Source organism: Ambystoma mexicanum, chromosome 7p, assembly GCF_040938575.1.
Source record: "Ambystoma mexicanum isolate Mex_15411 chromosome 7p, UKY_AmexF1_1, whole genome shotgun sequence".
Classification (NCBI taxonomy): domain Eukaryota; kingdom Metazoa; phylum Chordata; class Amphibia; order Caudata; family Ambystomatidae; genus Ambystoma; species Ambystoma mexicanum.
Genome location: NC_090939.1, coordinates 626,619,611 through 626,641,384, shown reverse-complemented (window position 1 = coordinate 626,641,384; position 21,774 = coordinate 626,619,611).

The following is a 21,774-nucleotide window of genomic DNA, read 5'->3' as shown; positions in this document are numbered from 1 at the left end:
ATATTTTATACAATACTTCTTTCCCCAGTAAATAAGGCTACAAATTGACAACAAACAACAGTTTATACATCGCAACCAAAAGTTAACATTGATTTCATTTGACATGCACAATCTGACAACATTCTCTTTCTCTAATTTTGGAACATTTCTTATAAGTATGAATTGTTTTACTCCCTGTTAATGTGCGATATTCTCCATCCTGGTTTCTATCCTTTCCTTTCATTCTTCAGATGGTTCCTGGGCTCTACCCTCACTGGGTTCTTCAATCAGTTGTAGCGCCTGTCTAGGGTGACAGCTCTTCAACTGATTGATATGTACCTATTTCTCATCCGTATGTTCTCCTTTAGGGATGCAGATCTTATAGGCGACAAGTGAGATTTTATCGACAATTTCAAAGGCACTGTGCCAAGAGGGGAGGAACTTCCACTTCTTGGTCTGGTTCCTTTGGAAATTGTACAGGTAGACCCTGTCTCCTATTTCATACTCCTTCTTGGTAGTTTTTAAGTCGTAGTATGCTTCCATTCCTTCTGATGACTTTCTAAATTGCCCTGAGCGTAAGCAAAAGCGTGCTTAAGGTGTTTCCGTATATTTTCAATGTACTCATAGGTCGTGGACACGTTGCTCAGGGTCTGCTCTTGAGTTCTATAGAGCAGATGCTGAGGTAGCGACATTTTTCATCCAGTCATGAGCTCAAGTGGAGACATTTTGGTTGCAGAAGATGGCGTGGACCTGATGGCCATTAGGACAAGCGGTAATCGGATGTCCCAACCAGGTCCAGAGTCCGCCACAAACTTCCTCAAGATGCCCACAATTGTTTTATTGTACCTCTTTCTCCCCCGCTCGAGGCTAGGTGGTAGGCAATGTGGAGTTTTCTTTTCACCCCTAGTATCTCCCACATATTGGTCATCACCTCGCTGGTAAAATTACCCTCTCTGTCCAACTCAATCCTTTGGGGTAGGCCGAAATGTGAGAAGATATGGTTGATCATTAGTGAGGCAGATTTCTCCGCCTTACAATTCAGGGCCGGAAGACAGTCTACCCACTTGGTAAACAAGCATGTCACGGTCAACATGTACTTGTTTCCTCTAGAGGAGCGAATCTCTGGCTCGATGAAAGCGACTTGCAAATCCGAGACAGTGTCATTCCCCTTTTCTGTATGGGAGCTGTGTGTGAGAGAACTTGGCTGAAACTGAACACACACAAGACACCCCTTTAAGAAGATGTTGAGGTCCTGGCCCATGTGTGGCCAATAGGCAACCTTGCGCAAGATTTCTAATGTTGTATGAAACACCCTATTACCGGCAGTGGCTGCGTCATGGGCGTGACTTAACATCAGGCTTCGGAATTAGGTAGGTACCACCCACTGGTCACATCCAGATGTGGATCTCCGTAGCAACAAACTGGCTTGGATTCGGAACATTTTAGAAAACTTCAATAACACCTAGAGATCCTCCTTCCTGATATAATCGGATTCTGTCAGAGGAAAATTCACGGGGTCTTCAATATGTTGATAACATTTCCCAATGATTGGGTCCTCTTTTTGTGCAGTAATCAAATCTGCATTTAGGGTTTCTTTACTCCACTGGGCAGTTAAGAGGTCATTATTGGCATGCGTTTGGTACCTGGTGACAGCAGCTACCTGGATTTCCCGCAACAGGGAATCAGTTTCATCGAGATACCCAGGCCTCGATGTTTCCAATTAATCAGGTGTTCCGCGAACCCATTCCTGACATAATCTGGATCAGTGGATATGACCAGTTCTTTGAGTTGGTGTTGCACGGCAGTGAGAATGGCTTGATGTAGCGCCATCAACTCTGCCACCTGATTACTTCGGGGATCGATTTTGTACTCAGCAGAAGGTTCCAGGGTATCATTCACCCAGTTCTTCCCAATGCCATCCACCAGTTCTTTTTCCCTGTGATTGTCAACATGGTAGGAGCATCCATCCACATTAACTGTGGGTATCCCCTGACACGTGTCTTCCTCATAGACTTTGTGCGGGGAAGTAAGGTACACCTCCATATTTTCATTGGTCCTTAAACTTTCGTCCTCGGGACAGTTTTCTTGAGCACAGCCATGCAAGTCAGCCAATCCTTGCGCTAGAGGACTCTTCTTGCTTTGGCCATATCTGACCTCCACAGGAAAGCCTTGCATTGACAGAATCCAGGAAGTAATTCTGGAATTACTTACATTCCCTGTTTGGATTCGGTCGCTTTGTAAGTATTGCATGGGTTGGTGAGGTGTCTCCACTATGATGTGTTCCCCCTGGATGAATCGGCAGTCATTCTTCAATGCCCACACCATTGGCAGGAGTGCCTTTTCGCAATCATCGAATTTTTCCTCCACAGCGGACAAAGTCTTGCTCGTGTACGAGATTACTTTTTTTACCTTGTCGTGCTTTTGGTATAATACTGCTGTTAAGCAGGTATCTGAGAACCCTGTCTCCAAGAAGAACTCCTTGTTCTTTATGGGGTAAGCCAAACAAGGGGCTTGGGAAAGGCTTCTCTTTAGTTGTTTTACTGCCTCGAATTGCCCAGGACCCCTCTCACGATTGACCGGCCTTTAATAGATAGACCAAGGGTTGGGTGACCTCTGCGTAGTCTTGAATTAACTTTCTACTATAATTAGTGAGTCCAAGAAGGTTTCTTAGTTTTTGCAGAGTATTAGGGTCTATCAATTTCAATAATGCTTCCACCTTTTTTGCCTGGGGACTGAGACCCTCAGGGGTGATTTCATGCACCAATGTGCCTTCTGAAAGGACCGTTTTGCTCCGGCTTTCTGCAACTGGGTCACAACATAGGCGGTCATTACGACCTAGGCGGTAAGGGGTTAACAGCTCCGGTAAAGGTGCCAGAGCCGTCAACCCCTTACCGCTCAATTACGAGTCTGATCGCGGGAACCCGCTAAGGATGCCTGGTTTTACCAGGCGTCCTTAATGGGTCCCGCAAGCAGACCAGGGTGCTAACAACCGGCCCGTTATTAACGGGCCCGTTTTTAGCACCCTCCCCATTCCCATTGAGCCCTATGGGGGCTCGAATGGGAATGGGTTCCTTGAATGAGGAATTACCAAGCCCTCCAAGGTCGGAATGGCCCGGTAATTCCTCATTCAAGGAACCCAGACCCGGTACCCGGTAAGTGGGTAGCCATGCCGCAAATAGCGGCATGGTTACCCCCTACCTCATAATGACCCCTATAGTGTATTTCAGCTATGTTTTCCACCAGAGTTGAGCTCTTGATTAAGACATCATCTACATAAGCCAAGTTTCCCCTTTCGCCTAAATCGGGCATGGCCTTATGCAGGAAGAAGTTAAATTAATTGCTGGAGTTTATGTGTCCAAAGGGGGTTCTGGCCGACGTGTATTGCTGCTCCCCGGTGGTAAAGGCAAGCTTGTACTGGTCTTCTCTACTCATGGGTACTGTCCAGTAACCTTTGGTCAGGTCAATGGCGGTATACACCTTTGGCCCTTGGATCTGGGCCAGTCCCTGATCGATATAGGGAAGGGACCATCTTGACATGTGGACCCATTTATTTAACACCCTAAGGTCTGCGCACAGTCTCCATTGGACATTGGGTTTCAGTGTTCCCAGTACCTGGTTGTTAAAGGTACTGTGGATTGGACAAATTATCCCACAGGATTCTACGTTTTTAATAATCTCTGTGAGTGACTCCATAGACGTGAGAGGCAACCAGTATTGCTTCACAAATACTGTAGCCATCTCGGGGTCCGTGGGTATCGTGGATGAATGTATCTCTGTTCGTCCACAATCATATGAATCCACTGCAAAGATATCCAGAAAATTCAGAAACACCTGTTTCAGCTTTTGGTTTTGCTCCTCGGTCTCACAGGCATCAGCGAGATTGATTTGTTCTTCGACCATCTGCTTAAAGCCTGGAAAGACCTCGGGCTTGGCAATTTCGGCAGTTCCTCCAGTTGGGTGGAGAGATCTCTTGTTATGGTGTTGACCTGGATGGCTCCAAGGATGGGAGGGAGTCACTGTTGACTCAGAATACCACCTCATGCTTCCTGATGTCACAGGTCACCTCTTCCACACCATAAGGGCAGGATGAGTACACCAAGAAATGGCCCCCTTGCCTGGTGAAAATCTTTTCCGGAGGGAAACCGTTGTTAAAATTGTAGCAGTCATTTGGAATTGGTCCAATGATCTCATTACCTAAATCAATAGAATAATGTTGGGCATCAACCGCCATTCCAATAAAGGTGTCTTCGCCCAAAGTGATACTTCGAGGGTTGCTGTATTCACCAATATTCGAATGGTGTCATGTTCTATGTCAACTAGGGGTGTTGGATGTAAATCCAAACCTTGGTGTTGGAGATGATAATTCAGATTTATATAGGGTCCTGGTTTTTGAGGTTCTGTCCTTGCTTAATTTTTAGGGGAATTGTAAATTCTCATACCTGTCCTGGGATTGTAACTTCTTCTCTCACTTGAACTTCAACTGCATACGTCAGCAATTGAGCTGACCAAAATGCTTTCTCAGTGTTGTCAAAGCCCATGGGTTACCCCCAGTCGGGACCAGGCTTTGTTATTAATTAGGTCCAAATTAATTGCGAATCGATGGAGAATGTCACTTCTTAAGTAAAAGGTGGAGGGGACATCTCTCACAACCCAACAATTATGTTCTATGCTTTTGCCGCCAATGGTACTTTTTAGCATACACCTGTGAAATGTTTCCAGGCCCATTTCCCACTTATCAATCAATTTAAATGTGGGAATGGTCTGATCTTTTGGGAGTTTCCTGAATAATGCTTTGATGATAAAGCTTCTTCCGTTATTCAGGCATACTCTGGCGAGAACAGCTGTTCACCCCTTATCTGGATGTCGGTCAAACTTCATCATCTTTTGTCATGGATTTTCTTCTAATTGTGGATTGGTATACAATTTCAGAGTATTTCTTTCCAGTGTGGAATGCCACTAAAAACTGGGAGGGAGGTTGATTCTCAAAAATGGAGAAGGGTTCCCATCACCAGTTTGTTCTCCTATAGAGATGACGGTGATGTCTGGGACTTGATTGTTCCTAAAATGGAATTCTATTTTGCCGGACCGTTGTTCAATTATGTGGCATGTGCCATTCAAACTCACATAATTTGTACTTTGTTTTAATTTGATTGGCCGGTTAGTCTGAGTCCAGAGGACCTTGTGCATGCAGTCTACCTCCAAATGAGGTAATTCCCCAAAAGACAAGGTGTGCCCTCTGGAGTGATGACTATCACCGGGTGTTTCACCCTATGTCAGCCAATTTCTCTCTCCAGATCCGCAGTCCCTTCGACGGAAATGTCATTTCCATTGAAGTTTTGGAATTGTCTGGGAAGGGGTCTGAGGGGAATTTGGTGACTCTCCCCCCCTTCCTGAATTATGTTGGTCGAAGGCCTTTTTGGACAGTAGAGTGGCTTAGGAACCAGTGTCTACCAGAGCTGATAATGCACACTGACCCTGTACCCTGACGGAAACATAAAATCTTCCTTCTCTCTCCTCAAGGGGGCAAATAAAAAGGGCATTCGGTGCCAGCTTGGCGGTTAACTTTTTTATATTGAACTCCGATACTGTGTGATCTTGGACAGTTTTCTGTGTCGGAGTCCGGGAATCTGTAAAAAAGATTTTTGCACCCAGAAACAGTTGGGATTGGAAAGTCTCATTTTTCCCCTGATTTTTTGCTGCCCCACTTTTCCTGGAGACAGTTACCTTAACCCGTTTGGGGGGAGGCTACCTCAGTGCTTTCAGGGTCATCTGCCGGACAGAGTTATCAAGCTGGGTGGTGGAGCCGACTGTTGCAATAAATGGATGTACTAATTAAACTGCTATGCATACATCGCCATTGCAGCTTCGGTACTCTAGGGCTCACACCTGCCTTTCATTCTGCAGAGATAGAAATAACCCACTTCAAAATGCAAATCTACACCTATATAAAAACAGTGAAACAAAATGGCCAGACCTTTGCAGGAGGCTTAGACAAGGCTCCCTACACTATCAGCTGGGTAGATGTTAGAGGCTGGATCATGGGACTGTAGGAACCCTGGAGGTCAATTTCCACCACCCGCTCCATGATGCAGGCCCCGAGGAAGTACACAGAAGATCCTAGGCTCTCTAGTCCATCACCTGCCTAGGTGTTTCTGATGATCACCGGACCACTGGCATCTCCAAAGACAAGAAACCCACAACCCAACATTGCAGAGACCTCAAAGCTTTCTTCAACATTCATGGGAATCAGGTAGCCAAGGACCCCAAAGAGCTAGGGCACCCGGGAAGTAAACAGGGATACCTTCCCAGTTATGAGGTGTTCCCTTGCCCTCAGCGGAACATAACTAGCAAGACCACCCTTTCAAAAGTGGCAGCTACAAGAATTGTATCATGTATGAAACTTCAGATCCATGACAGGCCTGTATCTGTTGGAGAGAGACCCCTACACAATAGATGTTTCCTTTTTGGGACCTGCCAGTGAGGACAAGCTGAATCAAGCTTTTTGTGCAGGTTTGCACAGAGGCAGATTGAAGTAGTTATGAAGGCCCCACCCCCAAACCAGGATCGATGAAGCTCGCAGGGGCCAGTATGGAGCAGATATGGAATGCTCTCACCACATCTCAGAAGTTCACCATAGCCTAAGGATCCGGACACAGCTGTACTATACAACAACAATGATCTAACAAGGCAGACCGTCCTAATGCGGGTTCAGTCTATGGAGCCTCGTTCGAGTGAGAAATTCAAGTAGAGTCAGTTGGCAAATTTAACAGTTCCATGCCCAGTCAACTAATGCACATGATCAGGTAGTACTAGTGTCCAAGTGCTGGTAATCTCTTGTTTATTAGGCCCACGGTTGACTCTGCTAAGTTTGCAGCTCACAAGGGGAAGAGTGGGGTGGTTGATGGAATAAGGCATCACAAGGAAATAGAAGTAGATGACATCTAAGAGAGAGAAGACAAGGAGGGTAGAGAGGTGGAAACAAATACTAAGTGGGAAGAGGAGGTGGAGGAGATACTTCATCCATCAGGATGGGAGAAAGAAGCTGACCTCTAAAGGAAAGGAGGTCAGTGAAAAAAAAAACAGGTGTGAAGAGGAGGGGAATGTAGGATGAGGGGCAATAGCCTGAGGGGACGGAAATGTGACAGAGGCCCCAACCTGAGCCTTCAGGTGTGTATTGGGGTATCCATGAGGACCAGGCACAGCTATACGTAGCGTGATACTGGTCCCGGGAGTGGTATGGGAAGGAGGCTCTGTCTACCCTCGTCACATCAGAGGCAGGGGCAGAGGATTGTCACATGTGCATCACAAAGTCTAACCATTTAGGAAATGCTGTACAGAGTGCTGCAGAAAATGCTACAGCACCTGAAAGATCTACAAGGCCTCTAGTTGCAGAAATGATTACCCTGCATTGAAATTCTCATCCAAGTAGAAAGAACAGTAACAGAGTTCCCTGCTAACATGGCGAGGGCTGTGAGAGATGTGGCAAGCATAGACCCAGATGTGGCTCTGATTGCAGAGGCTGGAACTCACACCCAGGTGTGCAAGTGTGAATTCTACCAATGCAACATTGTGATCCAGTACTTTAGTTGTTCAGAATGAGAGTAAAACACAAAACTGAATCACAAACATGTGGAATAGAGAAACACTTAAGAGATACCCAATCCCCAATGGCAAACATAATCACAAACTGGTGCAAATTCTTGAGAGAAGTCCAGCCGAGGGAGAGGAACTCTGAGGGTATAAAAGCAGATGCCAGGAATGTAGTGGTGTTAGAGACAGAGCAGAAGAGTGTTTGGGGAAGGTTGGAGCGCAGATTACGGAGTGGAAAAGCAGGCTGAGGAGAGGGACGAGAGAGCTTGGGAAGAGACGCACAGAGGAGTAGTGGAAGAATACAGAGGAGAGATGGAGTAGTTTGGGAAGAGGGCTTTAGAGAACAAGAGGGAGAACATCAAGAGGGAGGTGCAAGAGAGGACAGAGGAGAAGAGGCGGACCATAAGTAAATGGGGCTGAGGAGGTGCAGAGCATGCAAAGGGAGGCGAGGAGAGACTGCATAAAGGTGGTTGGGAGAAGTAGTGAGTAAAGATGGAGGAACATCAGAGGCAAAAGATTAGGAGAGGAGGTTGGAAAGTGGATCAGGTAGAACCCGGTGCGAGGGAAGGGGAGATAGAGGTGGACAATGTGCTAGCTAGAGGTGAGCTTGGGACAGGTTGAGGAATAAGCATGTGGCAGAGATTGCAAGAGAAGACTGGGAGGAAGCAGAATAGGAATCAGAGCCGGTCACCTCAGGTATGAGCACATTAGAGAGGTTTGAGGAGGAGATACCGTGGGATGTGGGCATTAGTGCCAGGATGTTATTTATGATAATGTGATTTATACCGTGCACCACTGCCATTTTCATGGTCTCAGGCGCTCTGCCAGATTTGAAAAGGAAGTGGGGGGGAGAGTTTGTTAGTGGGAGGAGACGGAGAGCACAAGAATGTTTCTGTTATTCTGTTGGTAATTTCAGTTCAGAAAAAAGCTGTCACTGTGTGCTGGGTTTTCTTTTAGGTGGTATGGGTTTGGTTTACATTGGTGTTTGAGTCTGTATCCGTTATTTTGCGTGCCTGTTGAATAGTTGTGGAAGTTGAGTGTGTGGTGATTGAGTGAGTTCTTGAAGGACGTGTGCCATTTGCTGTATGATTTTAAAGTTTGTGTTGTGGTGGTCGTGTGTGGGTGTTGTATTTGGAAGTTGTGCAGTGTGTTTTCAGTAACATGGAGAGCTTTAGTAGAGATAATGGTAGGTTCTTTTGTGGTTGTTGCATATATTGTTCGATTTAGACTGACATTTCTTTACGTGGTGGCTATATTACCTTTTCCTTTTTCTTCTTTTGGGCCTGCCAGTATGGTTGAGTTTATCCGGGAGGCCAAACGACTGCAAAATATCTAGCTTGGGTGTTTGGCTTAGAGCATGCTTTGGCAAATTAAAGAGCCAGGTTTTTAGTTGTATGATGAAGGGCAGACGTTCTTCTGTTGTGCGTATTTCCTTGCTGAGTGAGTTCCAGAGTTTTGTTGAGATGTATGAGAAGACTGATCCACCATATTTCAATTTAAAATATTGCTTGTGCTCAACATGTATGGCATTGCTGGATCTTAGGGTTCGGTTCGGTTTGTAGATGGAGATTTATTCTTGCTTGAATTCTGCTCCTTGGCCATGACATTGCTATGTGGGTTATGCAGAGTGTTTTTAAGTAAATCGTTTTATTTTTATTTAAGTGCATATGGTCAATAAAACAACCCTTCACACTACACAATTAAAAGGAACAATGTGATTAAAAATGAATTGACTGTACATTAATAGCATCATATTAATGACATAAATAACATCACGTTAATTACATGATGAATAAAAGGCTGTACAGTACCTAAGAAAGCTAAAACAGTTAATAAAAGAATGAATTGTTCTTCGAATAAAAAGAAAATGGTACGGTGTCAATACTTGTGATCTGCTGACCACGCTAAAGGAGAATTAGTTAAAATTGTACTTAGTGGGTAGCAATCAATTTAACTTTCGCAATCAGCCAGATGTGGAATGCTGCAGCAACTATGACCAACGATTCAGCAGCAACTAAAGCGCTCCAAAATTGGTCAGATTCAATGTTACAGAATTTAGAGTATCCCTTATTATACATTAGGTGACAAGAGGTACATTAAGTGAGAACGTGGCGTGCTGTTTCTATTCTTTTAAGCAGTATCTACATAGTCGCTGCTCCCTGGGGATATCTCTCCATGCACCTGTGTTCCCCAGCACTGGTAAGATATCAAATCTTAGGTATAATATCAGCCGATCAGCAGTGCCGACCTTCATCTTGGTTTTCATGACCCGGCACTCTTTCATTTGCATGACGCTTGGCCATTGACCTCTGTCATTTACAGATGCTTGGCCATTAACCAGTTCAGCAGAGCTTCACCGTCCTATCACCCTGGCTGACAGGTTTTCAGCCATGCGGCCCTCTATGGCCCTCTATGGTGCTGCAGTTGGCAGCCAGGGACGTCATTTGGGGTTCACCCTGGGGTCTCCCTTGCTACCCCTGAAAATAAAATAAAAATGTTTTAAAATGTAAGCTCCTGGCCTGGCTGTAGCCAGTGCCATGTGGCTCTATGTTTCTGGAGTGCATGGCTTTCTTGATCAGGCCACTTTAAAAAAAAAAATAGGGGGCGGTTGCTCTAGCGTAACACTTTGAGCAGTGACCCTAAATAAGAAAGATTAGCAATACATTATTCCTCTGACTGCCTCTGAACATCCCAGGAAGGTGAGTGTTGTATCCCCTACCTCCATTTCGGCCCATAGTGTTATTTAAAATGTGCTCCCCCAGCCCCCAGGCACGCATCCTTGCCAAGTTCCTCCCTGCTTCCTCCCGCCTACCAACCCCCCCACCGCCCGTGATTTGATTGGGTCCCCACCAAAGTCATAGGTGAATCCCCTAGGGCAGCCCTCTGCCCGTGCAGCCCCTGCGGCGAAGGGTCTAAGGCAAAGGGGGGCTCCAACAGAGGCGGCTCCAGATCGTGTCTACAGGTGTCAGCAGGGGAAGCCAGCGGCCAGCCATCAACCAGCATCTACTAGGACCAGTACGGTAGGAGTGGCCTAGAAGCCCATCCACTGCCAAAACGTACCTACACCATTATAATAATACTGCGATTAATTGCACCTTCACGATCCTACCACCTCACAGGACCCTCAAATCTAGCTGTGCCCTATTTCAAATTGCATTGTTAGCTGTAGACTTCTCTCCCACTATACAGGACTCTCAATCTAGTTGTGCCCTCAGGGACGTCATTTCACCAAAATGCCAGGGGTAGCGGAAGGGACATCACATGTCCTTTGACCTCTGATGACATCACATGAAGTGACGTCATTTCACGCCCCACCTCGAAGTGACATTACGGGAAGCGATGGAACACGACCTTTCACCCCTTGACAAAACAGGAAGTGACATCACATATTGTTCCTAAGTATACTATACTATTAAAAATATGGTTTAGATATCACTATACTGTTATGTACATTTCATACAAGAATGGATCACCATATGTATCATTAATATCAGTGTGTATAGGCCCATATTACCAAATTAATGTGAATGCAAGCAGACGTCCAAGGCCAAATGATAATTATATGTTATTATATAGCACTTACACTTAAGCACTTTATATAGAACACATATACATACAATATCGGCCAACCTGTGTTGGTACTCATTTATCAACCTCAGACAGGTGAAAGGCTCAGTTGAGGTGTTTAAGAACAGGCTAAATGAGTGGTTCGCCCCCTGAAGTGTGCCTGGAACTAAACCTTTATGAATCTAGCATGACATCCCTGTGTGCCCTATTTTAAATTTCATTGTCTGGTATTCAAATTGCATTGGTGATTGTAGGCCTCTCTCTCACTATACAGGACTCTCAAATCTAGCTGTACCCTATTTCATATTGCATTGTCTGGTATTCAAATTGCATTGTTGACTGTAGGCCTCTCTAGCGACATACAGTACTCTCAAATCTAGCTGTACCCTATTTCAAATTGCAATGTCTGGTATTCAAATTGCATTGTTGACTGTAGGCCGCTACCCCTGGCATTTTGGTGAAATGACGTCCCTGCTGGCAGGGGTCACCATCCCCTCCACTCTGGTCCACCCCGGCACCAGCCCAAGTTGGCTAGTTGACCCCCTTGTATAGTGCACTTCTCTGCAGAGTTTTGTAAAACTTTCAGTCTGCAGATGTATTCCACGGCTGCCAGTGACACATTACTTCCTTTTACAATGTATTACAAAACAAAACGTGCACAGATCGAATGCCCTCTATGCCCCCACCCCTACACACACAAGCTTGGTGAGCTGCTTATCCCACATTAAAAGCTCCTGCTACCAAGTACACACACCGCCCGAGTTTGTATATAGCGCTCCTTTGATGAGGAACTGGGCACGGATAAGGTTGTGGGAGGTGACAGAAAAAGACTTGTGAGCATTTAAAAATGGTCTAGTACTATTCTGGCTGATTATCCATCAGTTCTAATACCAATATGGTGTACCAGCACTACTCTCAAGAGGGTTCCAGTACTCCTGTGTGCGGCACTGATCAATATAGTAAAATACGGCTGTAATGTTGAACAAACCTCCCTAAGAAGAGGGATACCAGGGGGGAACACAAAGCGTTTCCCCCCGGGGTGATTTTGGGCGCTGCACAGGCCAGAGAGCCTCTCTGAGGAATAAAGAGGGGGAAAGAAGGTTCGGGAGCAAGCGACAGTTGGGGACAAGTGTTTGTTTCAGGTCGCTGCTTCCGAGCCTTCCCTGTCGTGAGCCTGCCATTTTGCAGCGGGTGTTAGCGACGGTGAGGTAGGGTTTTGGTGGTGCTTAGGTAGTATTAGTGGCGGGCATGTAGGCATAGATTTAGGCATAGATTTAGGCATTTAACAACATTTTACATAGTTATATTCGTGGAGTACTATAGATAAAGTACTCCCCCCTAACCGCTTTGAAGGTGCGGCTTCTCGGATTTTGTCGCTGCGCACTCGTGCAGGAGTGCCTTATCCGCAGCCGGGTCCTCGGTTGCCGTGCAGCGCTGGCGGGTTCCGTTGGCTTTGGGGGCCGGGTGGTCGCTGTGCAGCTGGGGAGGAGGGGAGAAGGATTGGGCATAATTTTGCCCAGTTTGCAGGTGAAAAAGTTGTGTTTGGGTAGCGCCTCACCGCCGGCAGCCTTCTTTTCGTTCGGCGGCCGCCAGCGTGTGTGAGTGCTAGCGCGGTGCCGTCTCGTGGCCACCAGAGGGCAGTGCTGGGCCCTTAAAGGGGCCGCATGCGTTTTCCAGTGATGGAGGTGTGGGCTGAGTAGCTTCAGCCCCGGCTACGCATTAGGGTACAGTGTATTTTTACCCTTTATGTGATATTGGTAGGTGGGTGAGAGTATATATAAAAAAAGAAAATTCTAATCATTCTTTTCAAATTCCCTGGTCAAGGGTTTTTTATATAAGGTGCGGGGAGGCTAAGTTACCACGCCTCTCCTTGCCCTAAGAGCATTATCCTTTTAGGGGCCAGTGTCACAGGCCTGGGAGTTTAGGTGGGCAGGTATTGCTTCACCAGATATTTCCACGAAGGCCGCATAGGGATTTAACAGAAAGGCTCGGGGGTTCCAATTTAGTGGGGTAGGTGGCAAGAGGTAGTAGCACTAAGTGGAATTAAATTTATACTAAGATGGCTGGAAAGGGACCTGGAAGTAAATGCTTGGTGAACACTCAAGCATTGAGGGAGGCCCTGAGTATCATTAGTAGGCCAACGAAAGCACAGCTGGAGGGGGCAGTGGGGAAAGTTACCGGGGAGAAGGGGGCGGGAGAGAGTAGACCACAGTGCAGAGCGGCAGCAGATGGGGCCCTCGATGCAGTGGTAGCTTGCAGCCTGGCAGCAGGCAGGGGGGGTATGGGACAAAGGGGTCAGAAGGAGCAGGAGGGATGTACCCAGGAGGGCGTCCAGGAGCGGGGGGCAGGTAGGTGATGGGTTGGGTAGCGGGTTGAGAGCCAAAGATACTTTGGAGTTCTCTAAAGGGTTGGGGCCAGTAGTGGGCACGAAGGAGGCTAGGGGCGAGGCTAGGGGTGTTGCGGACCAGTAGGGGGCGTCAGTGCGGACGGGCAGAGGGGGAAAATACATGCAAAAGAGTGCAGGTGGGAGCGGTTCCCATCGAGTAGTGAGGAAAGGGAGAGGTGCGGAATGGCCTCCCGCCTATGAGGACTTTGAATGGAGGGCATAGTATGGCCCCCGCGGTGCCTGAGGAGGAGGCAGGAGAGGGCTTGAGAACAGCCCCTCTGGAGGATGTACGAGGACAGATTAGAGGACGCAACACGGCCCCTAGCACGGAAGACCAAAGGGTGGAGGAGAGGACCCCTCGCCCAAGAAGGGAGGAGCAGGCAGGGGTTTGTACGGCCCCGCCGAGAAGAAATCGATGGAGCGGCGGGGTGGACGCCCCGGGCTCACCCGAGGAGGAGCTGCCAGGCCCGAGCATGCGCTCGCAACAACCACAGTATTGCATCGGGGATGATGAACGGGAGGAGGAGTATGTGGGACAGTGGGAGGACGAGGGGCACAGTGGTGTGAGGCGGAGGGAAATTGTGAGAGGGGGTTTAAGGTGCGATGGGGAAGGTCAGGCATGGGGGGCAGGCGTGCAAGAGGACAGCGGGGAAATTGGTTAGGGGAGACTGCAGATTTTTTTTGTCCCTGTAGCAGGAGCCTGGTGAGAAAGAGATGAGGAGTGTCGGAGTGGAGACCAGGTTGCTGCGGCTGGGACGACGGCGGGCAGAAAGAGGTGAGCGGGAAGGGGAGTGGTTAGCGGCTTGGCACAGGTCGTGCACGAGGAGGGGGACAGGAAGGGAAGGGGTTGAAGCACAGGGGACAGGGGAGAACAGCGCTTACGGGCCACGGGGGCCGTGGAGATGGAGAGGAGAATATCCTTGGTGGAGGTACAGACGGACATGGTGGATCAGCCCGTGGCTCCCGAAGGTAGTACAGGCCCCTAAGGAGAAAGCTGCGGAAGGTACCGGGAAGGACAAAAGTATGCCCTATTTGGGAGTTACGAAGCCATTGGGCGTGCATTTGATGGGGGCAACAAAGGATAAGATATGGGCAGGGGCATTTGTGGATGCTTTTAAGCTCCTGGACAGGAAAGTGAGAGTGAAGGAGGGGTCGAAAGAAGAGGAGAGGGAGTTGGCCTTGTGTCCAAAGGTGCCAGTCACGAGTGAAAGTTGGACATCTGCTTTTATCATTTACGCAAGCGTTTACTGTGAGAAGTTTCCAGAGAGGCTTGTAGCGCTGTTGAAATACATGGATGTGATAAGGAAGGCGTTCACGAGTTTTGGGGGTTTTGTATGGGTGAGATATGACGAGGAGTTTAGGGCAAGGATGGCAGAGGATTGCCAGGCGGTGTGGGGGAGATCAACATGGATCTCTGGCTGTAATGGATGGCACCTACGAGGCCAGCACCAACATTGCATATGGCGAGCGGTTTGCCTGTGCCTTACCGGCCCTTTCATGGTTGCTCCACCCTGGAGGGATCGGGGAGAGGAGGCAGGGGTCAGCCCTCAGCAGCATGTTGGGCCTTCAACAAAAAAGGCTGCACGAGGACGGCGTGCAGATTCAAGCACGAGTGCAGCAAATGCGCGGGACGGCACCCGATTATGCAATGTTTCCAATCAGGGGACAGGGGGAGAGGGCGTGATGCAGGGTGGGGCATTGTGGGAAAAGGCCTATACACCAGTTCCAGTGGAGGTTTTGGAGAAGTGGCTCAGCTTTTACCCGGACAAGGAAGGGGCCAAGATTTTGGGAGAGGGTTTTCGTGTGGGTTTTAGAGTGGGTTATCAGGGTCTGCGTTTGAAGTCGGCGAGGGAGAATGTTGAAATGGTAAGGGCAAAATTGTGCAACGTGGTGCCAGCAAGGAGAGTAGTAGGGCCATTTACAGACTTGTCGGGAGACTTGGTAGTGTCCCCACTGGGGGTCGTCCCCAACAAAGTGCCAGGGGAATTTAGATTAATACACCATTTATCTTGGCCAGAGGGCATGTCAGTCAATGATTTTATTGCTCCAGAGGATTGTGGGGTGTCATATGCAAGTGTTGACCAGGCGGTGGGGCTGGTGAGGAAGGCAGGTTGTGGGGCGTTCATGGCCAAGTGCGACATCAAGGCAGCATTTTGATTGCTACCAGTGCATCCAGAGGATTTTTGGCTGCTGGGGATGCAGTTTGAAGAACACATTTATATAGACAAAGCTTTAACTATGGGTTGCACAATTTCATGTGCCTTGTTCGAGCATTTTATTTCCTTTCTACAGTGGGTTTTTACATATAGTTCAGGATCAGAGGGTGTGTGACATTACCTGGACAATTTTTTATTCATTAGCGGAGCGCGTAAAGAACAAGAATGTCGGAGGATGCTAGGGACCTTTCAGACACTGATGCAGGAGTTGGGAGTGCCATTGGCGAAGGACAAAACTGATGGACCGGCAGTGGTGTTGACATTTTTAGAGCTCAAATTGGATTCAGTGGTCATGACCTCACGCTTGCCGTATGACAAGGTGAGCAGGCTGGTAGATTTGCTGGAGAAGGCAATAGTAGCGCGTAAAATGACACTGGTGGATATGCAGAGGCTAATGGGGCCTCTCAATTTTGCATGTGGGGTAGTGGCCCCCGGGCGCACTTTCTGTAGGAACATGACGCAGTCTATGGTGGGAGCTAAGTGGCCACATCACAGGGTAAGGTTGTCGGGAGCGGTTAGGGAGGATTGCAGGATTTGGCTGCGATTTCTGGCAGGGTTCAACGGGGTGTGCATGTGGCTCCAAAGTGACCCAGTCTCATGGGAAGTGCAAATATTTTGAGACGCGGCAGGCGCAGGAGGGTTTGGAGTTTTCAGGGGGGCGAGGTGGTGCGCGGAAAGGTGGCCAGAGCAATGGAAGAGGAGAGGTAGAAGCATAGCCTTTCTGGAATATTTTCCTTTGTTGGTGGCAGTGGAGTTGTGGGGAGGAGAATTGAAGAACAAGAAAGTAAATTTCAATATCAATAATGAGGCAGTGGTTAACGTGGTTAACAGGCAGTTGGCAAAAGACCAGAGGGTGGTGAAACTAATGAGAGAGTTTGTACTGCATTGTATGACATGGAATGTGGTGTTTAGAGCAACGCACGTGCCATGGAAGGATAATGGCATCGCTGATGCATTATCTCGTTTTCAGTGGCAGAGATTCTGTGGGATGGCACCAGGAGAGGACTGGAGCAGGCATCGGATCCCAGAGGAGCTGTGGAGGATAGGAAAATGAGAGCGCTGTGCTTAGTGGAGGGTTCGCTAGCGTTTAGGACAGCATACAAAAGGGCATGGGCAGAGTTTATTCAAGGGGTAGCGCGCAGCTGGAAGGGCAGGGAGGATGTAGAGGAGAGGAGAAGGGATGTGATTAACTTCCTACTGGAGTGTATGGACAAGGGATGGTCAAAAGCAACGATATCGGGGAAACTGGCTGGCATTGCTTTTTATGGGAAATGGCTTTCAACGGAGTGGCGGCGAGATGGCAAGCAGAATGTTAGAAGGTTGGGCGAGGCAGAATAAGAGGGAAAATGATAGCAGGAGGCCGATCTCAGCGGCATTGTTGTTTAGGTTATATAAGGCTTTAGATGGGATGTGCTGGTCAGCTTGGGAGGGGGACATGTTTTCAACATGTTTCACTTTGTTATTTTTCAGGGCATTTAGGGTGTCCGAGCTGGTGGGGGGGGGAGAGGGTGAAGGATGTCTACGGTAGGGGGAAATCTATTTCTCAGAGTTAGGAGTGAATATTAAACTTAGGAGATCAAAGACGGACCAGAAAGGAAGGGAATGTTGGGTGCTTCTGGGTTGGGTTAGTAAGGAGTTGTGCCCGGTGAGGATAGGTTAACGTGGAAGGAGACATGTGGGGGAAAAGAAGGGTTGGTCTTTTAGCATGAGGACGGGGCGGCAGTATCGGCAGAACAGGTGCTGGGAATTATGAGGAAGGCCTTGGTGGCCGTGGGGGAAAAAGCAGAGGTTTTTGGAACTCATTCTTTCAGGATGAGGGTGGCATTGGAAGGGAGCAGGCTGGGGCTACCGGAGAATAAGGTTAAAAGCCTGGGTCGGTGGACATAGGGTAAGTACAAAGGGTATGTCATGAATTTTGGAAAAGGGACAGGTTAAGAGCGTGACTAGCGCAGGGGGCGGGGTGAGGGTTGGGGGTTATTGGAGGTCACTGAGAAGAAACTCACAACAAAATGTTTCTTTTGCAGATACGGCTCGGAGTAGGGGTGAGTTGCCGCAGATATGGATTTGTGGACATTCGATAGTGAAATGGGTGGGGAAGGAGGCCAAAAAAAGAATTTTTGGTGCACAACTGGGTTGCAGTTACAACGTGGCGCTAGTGAGATGGTCAGGGGTAGGGGGACTTAGGTGGGATTAACTGCTGCCCATGTTAGCGGGATTGAAAGAGGAGAATGGGGTCCCGGAGGGGATAATAGTACATGCAGGGGAGAATGCCTTGGTGCGAGACACAGGTGTGGCTCTGTGTTTGGATATTGAAAAGGGACCTTGCATTGTTACGGGAAATATGGCCCAAGGTAAGTTTGGTTTGGACAAAGTTACTGCCGAGGAGAGTTTGGAGGGGGGCCGTGAATGAAGGGGCAGTGGAAAGAACAAGGAAGAAAATTAACAGGGAGATGGAAACATTTTGTAGTTCGGTGGGGGGGAAAGTGCTGGAGCATAGAGAAATAGTTCATGAGGATTTTTCGGTTTTCCGGGAGGATGGAGTGCATCTATAATTATTCGGGAACAGCTATTACTTGGTGGATGTGACATTACAAGTGCAAGACATAATAAAAAGTTGGAATTAGAAGGAAACCTAGTTCTAGGTGTGGAGCAGAAAGAACACCTCAGGGGAGGGTTTTTCTGGTGCCGAGGACATGGCCCTTTGGAGGAGGGGGGGAGCACAATGGGGTAAAAGCGCGGTTAAGGAAGGGGGTGGTGCTGTTTGCACGAACGGGCTACCCCGTGGGTACAATTAGGGGGAACAGGTATTGAAGCAGGAGGGGCGTGGCCTCAGGGAGAAGATGGGAGAAAGCGGGAAGGAAGGTTTGAAAAGATTGTAAGGAGACGTAAGGGAGTGAGGAATAGGAAGGGTGGAATTTGAAATGCTTTGATTATTTAATTGTGGGGGACTGAAAATTGTTTCATTATTAAATTGTTTGGAAATTTGTTAAAACAGATATGTTAGTCTGTAAGGCCAGGTTAGCGTTTCTTTGTGAGCTGTGGCCTGTCACATTAAAGCGACCTTTTCCACCACCAAGCGAGTCTGGGTATGTTTGTGCAGTAAGCCCGAATTCTCTGTATGAACTAGAAACCCCTCTTCCCTTGCCCCCAGTCGCTTCGCCTTTTTCTTCCATTATCGTCCTCGACCTACAGAGCAAAACAAAAGGGAGAGGCCACTCTGCCTCCCGTCTCCCACCCCCAAGCTCCACTTTCGTACTCAAAGTAATGTTGCTTGTACTTGCTCGGGAAGGATTTTTATTATAACTATTGCAATGCTATGCTGTTACTAATTAGGGTGAGCACACTTGCAGCCAAGTTATACATCTGTGTGTACGCCAAGTCTTCTGCCACTGAACAGAGAATGTTTGTGTACCTTGTAAAAAGCGGGAATTATACAGAAAGAGAACATCAAGGAGATGACTGGTGGAAGGAAAAGAGAGAAAGGGAGGGTTGGGTTCAGAAAAAAGAAAGAAAGGTGAATGAAAGCGAGGCAAGGAGCAAAGGGGAAATATCCATGTTGGCTCCAGAACTTCGATTGCCGAAAATTCCGACTTTTCTTTTTTCTACCCCTTTTACACCACATATATATTTGGGAGAGGGGTATGGAATATAATACAACTATGGGGGGCTCTGGGGGTCTCCCCGCGCATATGTATTTGGTATAAAGGGGGTTTGAAAAAAAAAACGTTGGCTTTTTCGACTGTCGACTTCTGGGGGGTCGCTGAAATGACATAGATTCGAGGAAATGCAGAGAGAAAATAGAAAGGAAGAAAATCGAGGGGCAACTATAGAGGGGGTTTATATAGGGAGAAACACTAATAAAGTGAGACACACACAGAGTAAGACTAAAGCAAGACAGAGTACAATAGGGACATGCATAGAACACAACAGGTGCATCAAGAGTGAGACAGGTGCAAAGCATGGCAGATAAATTAAAGTCATAAGGAAGGGCACAAAGAGAGCTAGAAAGACAGAGAGTGAGGGACACAGATGAGTGACTGCCAAATAGCAAGGGAGATGGGGAAAAATAGCAACCAATGAGAGCTTTTTTTTGTGCCAATCTGGAATGTAGGTGCCCAGACGGTTTTTTGTCCGGGGTCTACAGTGATTAGACTTACTTCCTTTGCCCTCCACGCTGGCAATGTCACTCCCTGAGCCCTAGAGAGGAGTCTTCACGCACCCTCCCATAACCTGTAAAGGTGTACCAAGCCTGAGAACTAAGCAGCAGTGCTTTCTGGTCCCTGACACAGCACCTGCAGAAGCACAGCCTGCATCACTAGTCCACAGCTTCAGCAGCCCTGATCAAACTTATAGACCATCTGTGTGCTGAATTGATTCGTTGACCTGTCCCTCAAACCCTGATTTCGTTCTGTGCCCCCTCTGCTGCCACTAGCACTCCCAGACCGAGTGAACTGCTGCACAACAGACCATAACTGCATATATATCCCCTGTGTTGCTGTCAGAACTTCTTGAATGCTCCCACAACCCCCAGCCCAAAGTGCACTAGTGCTCATAGACATAGAAAGAAAAGACTTGCATACACCATGGTGAATGGAACTTTTTTTTTTCTATGGGCATTTAGAGCATCAATAAGTCCTCCGTTCTTGCCTAGAAACGTGAACTGCAGTTAACAAGGGCAAACGCCAAAAATATTGGCTTTGCCAATGCTTGTTTGACTGGTAGTTCGTAGGGATCTTGGTGCTGGTGTGATGTGTTCTCTCTTAGTGAGTCTGAGGCGTAGTCTTGCTGCTACGTTCTGTTTAGATGTATTCATTTAAAGCGCCTTAGGCCTGTAGGCAAACAGGTGCCATTACAAACAAATGAAACAGACATTGAACAAAAGACAGACATCATAAAATACAGAAGAAATGCAACCCTTTAAAAACACAAACAAGATGAAAGAGGATTACAAAAGCTCAAATAAGATCACAAGAAATACAAGCAGATAAAACCAATCAGCGGACCAATACACAGAAAACGTCTTCAAGGCTTTTTTGAGTGAGAAAAGAGATGTATCCAGTCTTCAAAACAGAGGCAAACCATTCCAGAGGAAATGGGCAATAAAATCAAACAGGCGTTTGTCTGCCCTGGCAACCAGTGTGGAGCTATGCGAGCAGAGTTAACATGTGCTCCACGCTTAATACATGCCACAATCCTAATGGCATTGTTATGCAACAATTGTAGTTCGGCCAAATTATTCTGTGCTGTGCCCACCTGCAGGTTTCCACAATAGTTCATTTGCCACTAATTATTGTCCTAGCCAACGTGGCACATTTAGCATCAGAAATATGTGGTAGAATCCGTCTTAACAACCTTAAATAATGTGCAGAAGAGGAAATTATGGCCTTAACATGGGCATCCCTGCATCCACCCTGTATCTGCAGTAGTTATTTTTTTTAAATGTTTTATTATTGGACATTTAGTTTATTACTAACTGTTGTCTCATTTCCATACACCATTTCACTAAAAAGAAAAAAGCAGTGAGATAAATATTTTCCTCCTATCCCATATTTTAAACAATTTCATCATCTCTGAACTGCGCAAATCAGTGAATGCCACAATGACGAATAGCCCCCCAAAAAAGAAAAAGAATTACAGTCAATAGCCTATTCCCATCCCTCATTACACCTTCGAAAACACATCTAAAAAATTTCACCAGCGCAAAAATCATTGAGAACTGTTGGCCCGACATGAAATTAAGCCACCAATCTTCTGCTTTATTGCTTCCCCTCCTTTCTATAATTTCTCCCAAATGTCTAGTCGTAAGAGTCGTGAGGAATGTGCAGTAGAGGCTAATGCACTTCTAGGATGCTATCTCTTTCTCTACATGGCAGAATCTACAGCTTTTATCATCAGTTAGTAACTTATGGCACGCTGTGACCTGTTTTGTGGGATAGAGGTTCAGTCTGAATTTTAGGAAGCCATGGGCCTCATTACAAGTTTTGCGGAATGGGTTAACGGACTCCGCTAATGGAGGCAGACCCATTAATCCCATTC